The sequence below is a fragment of the Papio anubis genome, chromosome 12 (genome assembly GCF_008728515.1).
Source record: "Papio anubis isolate 15944 chromosome 12, Panubis1.0, whole genome shotgun sequence".
NCBI lineage: Eukaryota > Metazoa > Chordata > Mammalia > Primates > Cercopithecidae > Papio > Papio anubis.
Window position 1 is genome coordinate 101,183,842 of NC_044987.1, and position 17,049 is coordinate 101,200,890.

The 17,049-nt window shown below is 35.9% G+C and overlaps 1 protein-coding gene across 2 annotated transcripts in view; it reads left to right on the plus strand.

The window, feature by feature from the left end:
- The window catches only part of LOC103877537 (endogenous retrovirus group K member 8 Gag polyprotein-like), a 376,678-nt gene that overhangs the window by 295,968 nt on the left and 63,661 nt on the right, over window positions 1-17,049 (plus strand). The window contains exons 9-10 of one of the 2 annotated variants that reach the window (XR_002517017.2): window positions 993-1,030; window positions 15,156-16,044. The gene's annotated coding sequence lies outside the window, so the exon portion shown is untranslated. Of the gene's footprint in view, window positions 1-992; window positions 1,031-15,155; window positions 16,045-17,049 lie in introns of those variants that run through there. The other variant, XM_031653425.1, reaches the window with a different exon arrangement.

A 17,049-nucleotide genomic window follows, 5' to 3' on the forward strand; every position in this document is an offset into this window, starting at 1 on the left:
TAGTAACACGGTGTGGGGATAGAAGATATTTTGTAGAAGACTGTAAATCACCATCTTCTTGGTTAGGTTGCCAGAATGGGAAAGGTGAAATTTCTGAAGTTCCCATGACATACACACACACAAAATGAGCACTGAAAGACATACCGTAACATAACCTGTCCAAAGTCACCACACAAAGAAATGATGGAGGAGCTGGCAATCGAAACCATGACTGCCTTCAAAGTGCCTTTTTTTTGCCACCATTCCACACTGCCAGAATGTTAGAAAACCTGCCAGCAAGGTGCTTTTCCTACTCAGGATTGTTCTGAAAGTAAGAAAATCAAAACACTGGCATTGATTTGAAGTACAGTATAGGTTTCACATCTTGACAGTATTTGGGAAATTAAATTGGATCTGTCACCATTTTATGATTAGTATAAGATAGAGCCCCATTTTGCCTCTAAGCACACTTTCCAAGACAAATTGCTACATCTTTAAATAATGGATTCAATAAACATTTAGCAACTGCCTATTCTGTGCCAGGGAGTAGTCCTGGTGTGGTGAACAAAGCAGAAAATAAGACAAAGTCCTTTTGTCATGAAACTTATATTTTACTAGACAGAGACAAGTAATAAACATAAATATAAGAAGAAATAAAAATCTAAATACATTAATATAATTTCAGAAAAGTATATATTTTAGGAAGAAAAGCACAGGATCATTTTATGGATAATTACTGATAAATGACAGGAAATGTGTTCAGTGGTTTTGTTTTTGTTTTTAATGTTCCACCGCTTAACTAGCTTTATACTCTTGGGTAATCGGTCTGTGACTCAGTTTTCTCACCTATCTTAGTGATCTGATGTGGTGATTAAAAGATTAAATATACAAAACGTGTTTTCACCAAGGAGTAGAGTAAGAAAGAGTTCAATAAATGTCAGTGCATGATTAAATGTTATTCATATTCCTGAGAATGAGGACTTCACTTTTCCCATCTCTTCTTTTCTGTGCAGAAGGAGGAAGTCTCATCTGCCCAGAATGTTTCCTGAAGGTAAAATTTCCTGTTTCAGATTATTTACGCCCCATAACCTTGATGTGATTTGTCCTCCCCTCACTCAATAGCCACTTATTAAATGGCCACAGCCTGCTAGACATTGGCTTTCTTAAGGGGAATTTAATTCAGAAATTACTGAATTCAATTCTTTGGGTTTGTTTTGTTTCTCCGTAATCCCCTACACTGGTTTATCAGCCTGCCAGAGAAGCAGAAAGATAGCCTCCAGGGCTCTGTCAGCTGGGCCCAGCCCAGACATCAAAGAATATTATGAATGTGTAAAATTGCCTTCGGCAAATACTATTTACAGACCCTCTGGCACAGTTATGCTGGAATGATAAGAAATGTCACTGCAGCCTACTGCATCGAATAATAAAAATTTCCTGCCTTTAATATCAACTACCCACTTATCCAGAACTCAGAATGGCTCGCAATCACAATAAAGGAAAAAAGCAAAGGTTGGGTTTATTTTTGTTTTTGCTTTTGCTTTTTATTAATATGCCACAATGCTTCCTATTAATTAAATCAGAGGTATAGCCAGGAGTGGAACTTAGTGAGATTATCTATATTATTCACTCGAAATATAGTTTATCCATTTTAATTAAATAAGTTCTAAATATAACCACTTGTAATTCTTCTACACCCTACAACTAATTAAAAATAAAATTAGTTAACATTTGTGTGTGGCATCATTAAAAAATATTCGTATAAAAATGCAAATATCCCTATGGTATCCTGTGTATTTACTTGCATCCCTCTGTGATGTTGATGACCAGAGTATTAAAACTTTGCGTGAATACAAACCTGTGGGCGAGGCTTTTTTTTTCCCCCCTAAAAGTTCTCCCTGTGTCTAGTCATCTGCCTTCTACTTGTCTCATCTTGGCATGCTCTGGACACTGGTTATAGCTTGGGGAAGCCTATTAAATTTCACCTTCCTGGATGTTCTTTTTCAGAGAAACTTCGTGTTAGGCTGATATGAACACATCGACATCTACTCTTTATTTCCTTATGTAGCATATTAGGGCCCTCTTAGTGTGCTAAGAGGTCTTCAGTCGTAAGAAAATACCATTCTACAAAGTGACTAAAGAAATCACCATGAGAACTAGAGATGAGGTAGAAAAACCTGAACAAATTGCTGGAAGCTCAGTGTGGACAAGTCAGAGAGTTAAAAACTCCACAGGGACTCAGTCTTAGCAGCCCTCCAGACTTTTGTAAATTTTACCCCCTGGAGCTTGACCAGGTTCTCATAGCAAATATTAAAAGAAAATCTCCACGTGCTTCTGGCAGCTGGAGAGGAAATGAAACATTTTGAAATACGCCAGAGCACTCTTTTCTTCTTAACAAGGCTGGCTCTCAGGACAAGCCATTTAACCAAAGCCTAACATGCCAGGATTTTATCAGAGCCTAACTGATCAGAGGAAAAGGAATACCCAACTCTAGCCCACTCTCATCATGTTGTCCCACCTAAGAGGTGGGGAGGACTGAGACACACTTGTGAATTTCACAGTCCACAGGCATAGGTTCACTAAGACCTAATCATAGGACTTTAGATCTCTTCCCTTCCCCCAACACCTTGCAACCACCTGACTAAATGCCTATTTACAGCAGTTCTTTTTACCCAGTACATCCTGTCAAGATATGAAGGAAAATTACAAGGCATATTAAAAGGTATACCTTGGAACAAACAGAGAAAGCATTAGAAGCAGACACGACAGGAATGTTGGAATATCAGACTAGGAATTAAAGCAACAATGATTAATATGCTAAGGGCCTAATACGTAAAGGAGACAACATGCAAGAACAGAGGGGTATTGTAAGCAGAGAAATGGAAATACTAAGAAAGGACCAAAAACAAATGCAGACAAAAACACTAACAAAAATGAAAAATGTCTTTGATGAGCTTATTAGTAAACTGGACATGACTGAGAAAATAATATTTGAGTTTGAGATTACATCAATAGAAATTTCCAAAACTGATTTCATTCGATGGTATTTTGCAGTTAGCAGTGTACAGATCTTACAAATATTTTGTTAGATTTATATATGTTTTATATTTTTTGGTATTGTAAATGGCACTACTTTTTAAAAGTTTAAATTTCAAGTTGTTTATTGCTGATAACTAAAAAAAAAAAATTGATCTTAAATTTTGTGACCTTGCTAAAATACCTTGTGAGTTGTAGTAGTATTGGTTTTTAGATTTGGGGGGATTTTTTTTTCTTCGTCTTTTATTTTAAGTTCAGGGGTACATGTGCAGGATTCGCAGGTTTGTTACATAGGTAAATGTGTGCCATGATGGTTTGCTGCACAGATCATCCCATCACCTAGGTATTAAGCCCAGCATCTGTTAGCTAATCTTCCTGATGCTTTCCCTTCCCCCATCCCACCCCTGACAAGTCCTAGTGTGTGTTGTTCTCCCCAGTGTGTCCATGTGTTCTCATCATTCAGCTCCCACTTATAAGTGAGAACATTCAGTGTTTGGTTTTCTGTTCATGTGTCAGTTTGCTGAGGATAATAGCTTCTAACTCCACCTGTGTCCCTGCAAAGGACATGATCGCATTCATTTTTATGGGTGCATAGTATTCCATGGTGTATATGTACCATATTTTCTTTATCCAGTCTATCATTGAAGGGCATTTAGGTTGATTCCATGTCTTTATTATTGTGAATAGTGCAGCAGTGAACATACACACGCATGATTCTTTACAATAATGAGACAAGATTGAAAACAAATGAATTAGAATATCCAGGAACTGTAGGACAACTACAGAAGGTGTAACACATTCACAATGAGATACAAGAAAGATAAGAAAAAGAAAGAGAAAAAGTATTTCAAACAATATAATTGAGAATTGCCCAAATTAATGTCAGACACAAAATCATAAGTGTAGGAAACTCAGGCAACATCAAGCAGGAGAAATGCCAAAAAAACTATACCTAGGTGCAATATTTTCAAACATAGAAAATCAGAGATAAAACAAGTAATTCCATTAATAAATGGTCAAAGGATTTGAATAGACAGTTCTCAAAGGTAGACATCCAAATGGTCAATAGGTATATGAAACAATGCTCAATGTCACAAGTCATCAAGGAAATAGAAATTAAAACTACAATGAGATATTACCATATACTTGTTAGAATGGCTATTAGCAAAAAATAATGAAAGATAAGTGTTGGCAAGGATGTGGAGGAAAGGAAATTTTCTGCACTGTTCATTGGTGAGGATGTAAATTAGTAAAGTCGTTGTAGAAAACTGTATGGATGCTTCTCAAAATATTACAAGTGGAACTACCATATGATACAGCAATCCCACTTCTGGGCATATATCCAAAGGAAAGAAAATCAGTATGTTGAAGAGATTTCTACATTTTCATGTTCATTGTAGCATTATTCACAATATGCAAGATATTGAATCATCCAAAGTGTTAAATGTCCATTGACAGATAAATAAAAAATAATTAGTACACACATACACACACACACACACACACACACACAATGGTACACAATGGGTTGCTATTCAACTTTAAAAAAGAAGGAAATTCTGTCATTACAACAGCATGCATGAACCTAGAGAACATGATGCTTATCGAAATAAGCCAGGCAAGAGAGACAAATACTGCATTTACTTATATACGAAACCTAAAAAAGTTGAATTTACAGAAACAGAGAGTAGTGTGATAGTTGCCAAAGGCTAGGGGTTGCAGAGGTGGTTGGAGAGGTGTCCGTTAAAGGGTACAAAGTTTCAGGAAAATAGGATGAATAATCTCTGGAGATCTAGTGTACAGCTGGGTGACTATAGTTGAGTGTGTGTTTTATATTTACTAAGTATAAAATTGCTAAAATATTAAAATTTAAATGTCCTCACCACACAAAAAAAGACAAGTATGTGTATTAGTCAGTTCTCATGCTGCTATATAGAACTGCTTGAGACTGTGCAATTTATAAAGGAAAGAAGTTTAATTAACTCACAATTCTGCATGGATTTGGAGAGCTCAGGAAACTTACAGTCATGGCAGAAGGGGAAGAAAACATTGTCCTTCTTCACATAGCAGCAATAAAGAGAAGTGCCGAGTGAAAGAGGGAAAATACCCTTATAAAACCATCAGATCTCATGGGAACTCACTCACTATTATGAAAGCAGCATGAGGGTAACTGGCCCCATGATTAAATTACTTCCCATCAGGTCCCTCCCATGACACATGGGGATTATGGGAATGACAATTCAAGCTGAGATTTGGGTGGGGACATGGAGCCAAACCGTATCATTCTGCCCCTGGCCCCTCCCAAATCTCATGTCCTTCTCACATTTCAAAACACAGTCATGCCCTTCCAACAATCCCCCAAGTCTTAACTCATTCCACCATTAACCCAAAAGTCCAAGTCCAAGGCCTCATTTGAGACAAGGTAAGTCTCTTCTGCCTATGAGCCTGTAAAATCAAAAGCAAGCTAGTTATCTTCTAGATACAACGGGGGTACAGGCATTGGGTAAATACACCTATTCCAAATGGGAGAAATTGGCCAAAATAAAGGGGCTACAGGCCCCAGGCAAGTCTGAAATACAATAGGTTAGTCGTTAAACCTTAAAGTTCCAAAATGATCCCTTTTGACTTCATGTCTCACATCTGGGGCATGCTGATGCAAATAATGGGCTCCAGTGACCTTGAGCAGCTCTGTCCCTGTGGATTTGCAGGTATACCCCACTCCTGGTTGCTTTCATGGGCTAGTGTTGACTATCTGCAGCTTTTCCAGAAACATGGTGCAAGCTGTCAGTGGATCCACCATTCTGGGGTCTGGAGGACAGTGGCCCTCTTCTCACAGCTCCACTAGGCAGTGCCCAAATGAGGACTCTGTGTGGGGGCTCCAACCCCACATTTCCCTTCTGCATTGCCCTAGCAGAGGTTCTCCATGAGGGCTTCACTACTGCAGCACACCTCTGCCTGGGAATCTAGGTGTTTCTGTAACATCCTAAGAAATCTAGGCAGAGGTTCCCAAACCTTAATTCTTGACTTCTGTGCACCCACAGGCCCAACACCATGTGTAAGCGGCCAAAGCTTGGGACTTGCACCCTGTGAAGCAATGGCCTGAGCTGTACGTTGGCCTCTTTTAGCCACAACTGGGACACAGGGCACCAAGTCCCAAGACTGCGCAAAGCAGCAAGGCCCTGGGCCTGGCCCACAAAACTATTTTATCTTCTTAGGCCTCTGGGCGTGTGATAGTAGGGGCTGCCTCCGACATGCCCTGGAGATATTTTTCCCATTGTCTTGGACATTAACATTTGGCTCCTCAATAGTTATGCAAATTTCTGCAGCTGGCTTGAACTTCTCCTGGGAAAATAGGTTTTTCTTTTCTACAGCCTATAGCCAGGCTGCAAACTTTGTGAAATTTTTATGCTGATTCTCTTTTAAACAGTAAGTTCCAATTCCAAATCATATCTTTGTGAATACATAAAACTGAATGCTTTTAACAGAACCTGAGTCATCTCTTGAATGCTTTACTGCTTAGAAATTTTTTCCAGTAGATACTCTAAACCATCTCTCAATTTCAAAGTTCCACAAATCTCCAGGCCAGGGGCAAAATGCTGCCAGTCTCTTTGATATAACATAGCAAGAGTCACCTTTATTATAGTTCCCAACAAGTTCCTCATCTCTATTGGAGACCACCTCAGCCTGGAAATCATTGTCTATATCACTATCAGCTTTTTGGTCCAAGCCATTCAAGTCTCTAGGAAGTTCCAAACTTTCTCACATTTTCTTGTCTTCTTCTGAGTCCTCCAAACTGTTTCAGCCTCTGCCTGTTACCCAGTTCCAAAGTCACTTCCACATTTTCAAGTATCTTTACAGCAGCACCCCACTACCTGTTACCAATTTATTGTGTTAGTCTGTTCTTACACTGCTGTAAATAACTGCCAAAGACCGGGTAATTTATAAAGGAAAGAGATTTAATTGACTCACAGTTACACATGGCTGAGGAGGCCTTAGAAAACTTACAATCATGGCAGAAGGGGAAGAAAATACATTCTTCTTCACATAGCAGCAGGAAGGAGATGTGCTGAGCAAAAGGGGGGAAGTTCCTTATAAAACCATGAGATCTTGTGAGAACTCACCCACTGTCACCAGAACAGCATGAGGATAACCGACCCCATTATTAAATTACCTCCCACTGGGTCCCTCCCATGACACTTCGGGATTATAGGAACCCAGTTCAAGGTCAGATTTGGGTGGGGACACACAGACAAACCATATTAGTAAGTGATGTTATGGATATGTTAACTAGGTCGATTTAACAATTTCATTATGTGTTCATGTATCAAAACATCATGTACATTTTCATATATATAGTTTTTATTTGTTTATTATATGTTAATAAAGGTGAGGTGGTTGAGGAAAAGAGAAGAAAGAAGGTTTAAAAATAGAAAATAATATTTTTTTTAAAAAAAGAAAAAATTCTGAAAGAAGGTAGAGGAAAACATATAGAGAGAGGACAAAGATAAAAATTACATTTGATGTCACCTGAGAAGCTGTGCAAACACAAAAAGAGTGGAGTGAAACATTTAAAATCTTGTGAGAAAAAATAACACCAAGTAGAATTCTGTACCCTGAGAAATTATCCATCAACATGAGGAAGAAATACTTTCTAGAACAAACAACAATTGAGAGAATTTGTTTCCAGTTTATTTATAAAGAAAGAAAATAATATAGGTCAGAAACATGAGTCTTCCTAGAGAAACGAAGACCATCAAAGATGGAATAAGTGAAGGTAAAATAAACATTTTTATTTTCTTATTCTAATAATATATATGCGCTGAAAATAAAATTATCAGATTATATGAGGCAAAAACTGGTAGAACTGCAAGGAGAAATAGATGAATTTGCTATAATTGTTTGAGACTTCAATAGCTCTCTATCAGAAGTGGATGTATCCAGCAGGCAGAAAATCAGTAAGAACATAGTAGAGCTCAACAGCACCATACTGAATATAATTAATATCTACAGAGTATTTCATCAGATGAAATACATAGAATATACATTCTTCTTAAACTTACATGGAACATTCATCAAGATACACCACATTCTGTGATATAAAACACAACAAATCTAAAGAAATAAAAATCATACCAAGTCTGCTCTCAGATCACGAGGGAATTAGGTTGGAAATCATTAACTGAAAAATAGCTGGAAAATTTCCAAATATTTGAATATTAAACAACATAGTTCTAAATAAAATATGGGTCAAAGAACAAATGTTAAGAGCAATGAAAATATTTGGAACTAAAAGGGAATGAAAATACAACTTACCAAAATATGTGGAATGCAGTAAATGGAGCCCTTAAAGGAAAATATATAGCATTAAATACATGTATTACAAAAGAAGCATGTTCTAAATCAGTAATGTAAGTTTTAATCTTAAGGAAGTAGAAAAAACAAATTAAATTTAAAGTAAGCACAAGAAAAGATAAAAATTTAAGCATAAATCAATGGAATTGAAAACAGGGAAGCAATAGAGAAAATTAATGAAACCAAAAGCTGGTTCTTAAAAAGATCAATAAAAGCTGTAAAGCTCTAGTCAAGCTAACTAAGAAAAATAAAATATAGAGGACACAATTACTAATATCAGAAATGAAAGAGAGAATATGACATCACTACAGATCCAAGGGACATTAAGAGTGTAAATTAAGGATTATTAAGAAGAACCCTTATGCCCACATATATGATCATCTAAATGAAATGGACTGTTTTCTTGAAAGACACAATCTGGTAAAACTCACACAAGAAGAATTAGACAATTTGAATGGGCCTATATCTCTGAAATAAACTGAATCAATAATTAATAACCTCCCCAAATATAAGTCATCAGGCTCAAGTCTGTTCACTGTTGAGTTTTACCAAACATTTAAAGAATAAATGATATGAGTTCTTTAAAATCTACAATCTCTTTCATAAGATATAAGAGGTCATACTTTCTAACTCCTTCCATGAGACCAGAATTATTCTAATACCAAACTAAACAAATATGTTGCAAGAAAAGAAAATGATAGACCAATGTCTCTTATGAACATACATGCAAAAATCCAAAAACAACAAAAATACGTTATCAAATCAAACCCAATTATGTATAAAAATAATTATACACCATGTACAAGTGAGATTTATCCTAGGTATGCAAGACTGGTTCAATATAAAAATAATTTTTTAATAATAATGTTATTATTTAATAATAATTTCAAAAAAATCCTAGGTAAACTAGAAATAGAAGAGAATTTTCCTAACTTGATAAATAATTACCTACCACAAATCTACAGCTAATATAATACTTAATGCTGAGAAACTAGAAGCTTTCCCACTGAGATCAGGAACAAGATAAGGATATTCTCTCTCATTGATCCTTTAGAACATAGCACTAGAGGTTCTAGGTAATGCAATAAGACAAGACAAGAAAATAACACGTACACATATATGGAAGGAAGAAGCAAAATGATCCTTGCTTGCAGATGACATGATTGTTTATTTAGACAGTCCTAAAAAATTAATGGAAATGTTCCCAGAAATAAGTGACCATAGGAAGGTTACAGGAAACAAGGATAATATATATATATACACACACATATATATATATATAAAATTCTTTCCTATACACTGCAATAAACAAGAGGAACTTGAAATTACAAACACAATACATTTACAACAGTACTCCCAAAATGAAATATTTAGGCATACATTTAATAAAATATGGTAAATATCTGTCTGAAGAAAACTACAAAGTTTGATGAACAAAATTTACAAATAACTAAATAAATAGAAGTATGTCCCATGTTGATGGATAAGAAAACTTAATCTTATCAAGATATTAGTCCTTCACAAATTAATCTATAGATTTGGCATGATCTTAAAGCTCAGCAAGTTATTTTGTGGACATTGACAGTCTAATTCTAAAGTTTTTATGGAGAGGCAAAAGACCTATAACATAATGCAATAGTAAAGGAGAAGAACAAAGTTTGAGGACTCACACTATCCAACTTCCAGATTTGTTACAAAGCTACAGTAATCATGACAGTGTGATGTTAAGAACTAAAAAATAGAGCAATGCAACAGAATAGAGAGCCCAAAGATAGGCTCACATAAATTCAGCCAAGTAATCTTTGATGAAGAAACAACAGCAGTACAATGAAGCAAAGATAAGTTTTTCAACACATAGACTGTCAAAACTGAACCTACATTTCCAAAAAGTGAATCTAGACACAGACTTTACATGTTTCATAAAAATTAACTCAAAATGAATCATAGCCATAGATATTAAAACACAAACTCATAAGCTCCCAGAAGATAATGCAGAAGAAAACCTAGATAACCTCGAGTGTGGCAACAACTTTTTAGCTATAGTAACAATGCCAAAATTCATAAAGGAAAAAAATGACTTTATTAAAATTGAATACAAACAAACTTCTGCTTTGCTAAAGACACTGTCAAGAGAATGAAAGGACAAGTCACAGACTGGAAGAAAACATTTGCAAAAGATATATCTAATAAAGGAGTCTCATCCAAAATATACAAAAATATTTTAAAATTCAACAATAAGGAAATGAACAACCTGATTAAAAAAATGGGCAAAAGACTTGATTCGACATTTCATCAAAGAAGATATACAGATGGGAAATGAACATATGAAAAGATGTCCAACATCACATGTCATTAGTAAATTGCAAATTAAGACAATAAATTTCCACTACATACTTATTAAAATGACCAAAATATAAAGCACTGACAACAGCAAAAGCTGGTGAGGATGTAGGGGAACAGGAAAACTCATTCACTGCCAGCGGGAATGCAAAAATGTGCAGCCACTTTGGAAGTTTCTTACAAAACTAAACACACTCTTAGCATAATATCTAGCAATCATGCTTTTTTATATGTATCAAAAAAAGTAGAAAACCTATGACCACAAAAAAATTGCATGGAATTCTTTACAGAAGCTTTGTTCATAACTGCCACAAGTTGGAAACAACCAAGATGCTTTGAAGCACTATGTGAATGGATAAACTGTGGTATATATAGACAATGAAATATTAATTGCTAAAAATAAAACAGCTACCAAGCCATTAAAAACATAAAGGAATGTTAAATGCATATTACAAAAGGAAAGAAGTAAATCCAGAAAGAATACATGTAATAATATATAATTCCAATTATATGCCTTTTTAGAAAAGGCAAAACTATAAAGGTAATAAAAAGATCAGTGGTTTCCAGACTGGGGACAGAGGATGGACAAAGCATAGCCCAGAGGATTTTCGCAGCAGTTGAATTACTCTGCAAGATGCTATAACGGTGTCTACATGGCATCACACGTTTGTCCAAACCTTAGAATGACTACACTGAGTGAACCCTAACATAAACTACAGACTTCGGGTGATGATGATATGTTAATGTAGGTTCATTCATTGTAGGAAATGTACTACTCGGCCGGGCGCAGTGGCTCAAGCCTGTAATCCCAGCACTTTGGGAGGCCTAGACGGGCGGATCACGAGGTCAGGAGATAGAGACCATCCTGGCTAACACGGTGAAACCCCATCTCTACTAAAAAAATACAAAAAACTAGCCGGGCGTGGTGGCGGGCACCTGTAATCCCAGCTACTCGGGAGGCTGAGGCAGGAGAATGGCGTGAACCCGGGAGGTGGAGCTTGCAGTGAGCTGAGATCCGGCCACTGCACTCCAGCCTGGGACACAGAGCGAGAGCAAGACTCCCGTCTCAAAAAAAAGAAAAAAAGAAAAAAAAAAAGAAATGTACTACTCTTAGGAGGATGTGGGGGAAGGACGTATATGATAAATCTTTGCACATTTCTCTTAATTTTGCCATGGACCTAAAGCAGTTGCAGAAAATGAAGTCTTCAAAAAGAATGGCTTTATAAAAATGTGGAGCTAATGGACAATCAAACATACTGTATCTGAATAACATTTCTCTAATTATACTGATACTTCAGTCTTACATCTGATCCCACGAAGGGTTTAGTTCAACACATTCCATAATGATATTTCTTAATTTTATTTATTGAAAATAGTCATTCAAAATTATTCATTTAATAAATATTTATTGAGCATCTATTACATACCAGTTATTGTCCGAGATACAGGAAATAAACCAGTGAACAAACGTTCCTATTCTCATAGAGTTTATATTCCAGTGGGTGAGGAAGACATACAATAAATAAAACAATTAAATCTCAATAAATCATTAAGAAGAATCAAGCTCAGGAGGCATTCAGAGAGTGAGGGGTGTATATGTACAATTCTTAATTAGATGGTCAGAAATGCCCTCATTGTCCTCATTGAGAAGGTGACATTTGACCAAAGACTTTAAGATGATGAGGGAGAAAGTCAAGCAGATGTCTAAGGAACATAACACCAGGCAAAGGGAATAGCCAGTGTAAAGGCCCCTAAAACTGGAATGTTTCTAGTGCAGTAAAAGAACAACAAGGTGGGCAGTGAAGCTAAAAGTTGACTGAGTAGGAAATGGGGTCAGTAAAGTTATTGGCAGCCATCTCTAAGGGCATCTAGTGGTCCTTAATGATGGTTGCAAGAGAAAAAATAAAGAGAATCATTTGTTTATTATTCTGTAGATAATAATAGAACTAGAAACTAGAGGAGACTAATATTGATTTGAAAAATATATGACAGAGATTGTGTCCAGGCATCCTGTATGCATTTCCTAATTTAGTACTTAACATTTCTTATGTATGTATTATTTCCATCTATAGATGTAGGAACTGAGATTCAGAGGGTTTAAGAAATTGCCTAATTTCACTGAGAATACACAGTTATCTCAGCATTTAGAATCAGAATCAGTAATCTTGATTCCAAAGTTACATTCTTTTGACAATATGTTATGTCAGCCAAATTTTAGCAACGGTGATAGGATTTATCTTCAACCTTGAGCATTGCAACCATTTCTTCTTAAACTAATTAACAACTAACTACTTTAAAAAAAAAAAAAAACCTTGATGCTTGTAGCTTGTAAGCAAGGAAAAGTGTGTGTGCACGTGTGTGTGTGTGTGTGTGTTCTTTCTACTTTTAGGATGGGTTGAGAAGTTGTTTTCAGTTGAAAGAAAGCATAGCAGAGTGGTTAAAAGTATGGGCTATAGCATCAGATTAGGGCTTGTTTCTTGCCATCGCTTGCTTATGGATGGCTTTGGACATGGTACTGAAATTCTCTGAGCTTCTGTTTTCATGTGTGTCAACTGGACATGCAAATAACATATGCATATGCACATAATATATGCATATAACTTATTACAGTGATAAATGACAGAATGAATGTAGATTACTTATTCTGGTCTGTATGTAACACGGGTTCAATAGGTTTTAGTCACCATAATTTATATTTCCTAACTCACTACAAGTGGCCGTCAGCTCCTACAGTCAAGGAATGTGATTGTTCTAGTATTGATAGGGCCTTATGCACCCACCCACCCCTGCCAAAGTGCAAAGGAAAAATTATTGCTCTAATGGGACATTAAAAATTGTTTTCACCTGTAATGTACTGCAGTGAAAACTTCAACCCACTCCCAGAAGCACTGCTTAGAGTGTGGCATAATTAAAATAAGGGAACAATCAACGGCAGGAATGTTAGCATAAAACCAAGGAAATTATTAAGAAACCAGACTGAACAACATCATTAAGAATCACCAGAGGCTTCTATAAATATGTAAGCAGTGTAGGAGTTGAAATAATACAGAAGGGAAACACACTATAAAAATATGTTTGTGTCTATAGGCACTGCCTGCCTAAGTCTTCAGGTTGTGTAATTCGAAGTAACTTCTTCGGTGAGGGTGACTTATGATGGAGAGACTATTATACATTAGATAGCATCAAGGCCTGGATTTTAACAGGTGTTATAGCACAATTTATATTTGTTCTATGCTTAAAAGTCAAAGCTAAGCCATTAAAACAGCACTCTGCCCTACTTTTGAAAAAATAAGAACCCTATAAAAATAACCCATACTTTGTATCTAAAGTCTACACTTTTACTGAGCTACCAGATTTGATACATGGTATAATACAAGTCTTCAATTATTACTAACATGTAAGGAGTCATATTTAAACTACTCTGTTAGGGTAATGAATTCAAGAACTTAGCAGAGCCATACCTCTGGTACTGAAGTGGTAGAAACTAGGTTAGTTATTGCAGGAATGCAAGAGAGGCTTCAAGTCTAAGTTTTAGTGCCTGATTTTCGTATGTGGGACCTCCTCTCCAGTTACACACCAAGTTAGACCTCCACTCTCAACTTGGAGAAGTATTTACTATTTCACTCAGGGCTATGGCAAAAAAAAAAAAAAAAAGAAGAAGAAGAAAAAGAAGAAAAAAGAAACATTTTGACCTTGATTTAAAGAACAGGCAAATGTTTTCCCACTGAATGGCATAAACTTGCCTAGAAGAGAGCCTTAATGCTGGAGAAAACATTGCTGTGTTTGAGGAAATGAAAGAAGCACAGGGTGACTGGAGTGTGGCATATAGAGGGGAAATTGGCCAGAAGGTAATTTAAAGAAGCAGCAAAAGTGAAATCACCATCAGTGATATGTTAAAGAATCTGGGTGTTAGTCTACATGAAATGAAAAGACATTGATAGGCTGTTGCCAAAAAAGAGGTGAATCTGTGCTATGATTTATAAGAAGCCATTTGGCTATTGTAAGAGGAATGATGACAGTGGGGGGAAAAGTGTGATAGCTAGAGAGGCTGCAATGGTGGCAAGAACTAAGAGGCTGAAAGTGAAAATGGAGAGAATGGATAGCTCCTAGATCTATCCTTGAGGTAGAATCAAAAAGACTTGCAGATAACTGGGATGTTAGGTGCTTACAAAAGACTTGTCAAAAACGTCATAGTTTCCTGCTTAAGTGATAATGAGAATATCTGCTTTTATAGAGTGAATACAATGCTAGAAGTGTAGATCAAGAATTCAACATTTAGCCTTCTGCTAATTTGAATTGTATATGAGACATTCAAGTGGAGATTCCTAGCAGACCATTAGATATAAAAGTTTGCAGGTTAGAAGGGACCTCGGGATTGTCCTAGTACATATACAGGTTTGTACCTATAAGTATTTCTTTGTAAAGCTTTACATGCCTAATTATTTCCCTAGGTCCAAGGAATGATGAGAAAATTACTACTAAAAGCAACATTTCTCAAAATTCAAATGCCCAGGAGACTGTTGCAATGAAAGAATTTTGATAAACGGTGTAGGCTGCTCTAAGAATCCAACCAACCAAACAAACAAATAAACAAACAGAAAACAATGCAAATAAAGTTTTGCAAAAGTAAAACATGAGGTATGAGCTGCCTGTGGATCTTGAACATTAGAGGTGTGCTATTCTCAACTCTTACAGGGATTTTGTTATCTTGGCCCAGTCCCTGCCCACTGAGTTTTCTTAGTCAAAAATGACCTCTCATTTGTACCATGTATACCACAAGGCTAATAAAGCTAGAAAAATGCCAATAGTACAGAAAAACACACTTTCGTTTCCTATAGACCCAATGAGAAGTGAGCTGAGCTTAGTTTTTTTAAGAGCCATGCTAATTAAACAGTATGGTCTTAAGAGACTGCTAAATCATGACCCCACCTAAACTGTTTATCTTCAAGCACAGGATAATAGCATAATAATTGTTGAAATGAAGCCATTTCTGATCAAATTGCTCTTTTCTTAGCCTCTCTGCCCAATATAAGTGACTTTTTCCCCAGCTCCAACCCCAGAAGTTGAGACTCTGCTGATATTACAGCATGAAAATCTTCAGTAACTGATTCCAACTGTTGCAGCTGCAAAGAATTGCTTTGCTAAGTAAATGCATTTATGGATTTGGCCACATTTTGTTGTTTACTGCCTTCAATTATTACAAATTCATTCTGCTCTCTGTTTTCCAAGGTAAGAGTGGATAGAACTGATATGGAAATGGTTTTAGCAATGTGTTAGATTTTTAAAAAATTATCTGTAGGTCCTTTTAAAAATAAAACATTTCTTTTTCTCTCAGCAGTAAAATATTTTCATTGATGAAAAATTTGGAAACATAAACATTTTTAAAAAGTAAAAACTGTTTATAATCATTCAACAATGGTAACCACTACTGTTTTTACTTTTTATCAAAGTTCTCTTTCAACATATATATGGTTATGTTTATTTTTAATCAAATTATAACCAAATAATTTCTGCATCTTTCTTTTTTCCCATGTTCTTTAAATTTTTTCAAAAACATGATTTTTAATCTCTGAAAAATATTTAGTTAAATACATTTTTAATAGCTTATGAGATACATTCTGTTATCTAACTAATATTAAATTTGTTCCTGAAGAACTTTCAGAAGTAAGTTTATGTACCTGGCTTAGAATAGTGCTTATACACTCACATTTCAATAATTCGTAATTTATTGTAGAGTCTTCCAGTGACACATTTTCTACTAAGAATAAGAAGAAAAGAAAGAGAAGTCTTGACTGCTAGAATTATTTCAGTATAATATACATGTACACACCAGAATCTTACATGGCAAAAAAATGAGCAGATGTATATTCTTTTCCCTGGACTATCACTTTGCTGGATAAGCCAAACACACCATAGCACATTTCCTATAAAATATTAAAATGGCCATGTGAAATGCTTACCTACTGGGAGGACCATAGGCTTCATAAACATTTTAAGATACTTACTTCGCAGGTTTTTGTATTGCGACCGATGACAGCAAAGAACACATATCTATTTTCTAAAACTAAAGTTTTCTTTCTTCCCTCAACTGTCCATTTGCATCACCTCATAAAGCTCCCTTATTTATCTACCTTCATATGACTTGAGAATACAGGACCAAGGAGTTTATTACTTCTAAAGATGATAATTTTTGATGCTAACCTCAGTGAGGCTGGGAGTGGAGCTGAATCAGTTAGGGGCTGCCTTAGGAGTTGTTCTTACAGTTCACAGCTGTCAGCATCTCATCTTTATATTTAGTGTAAAATCCTGCCTCGTCTCACTTGCTTTCTTTTTACATTTTAGTTT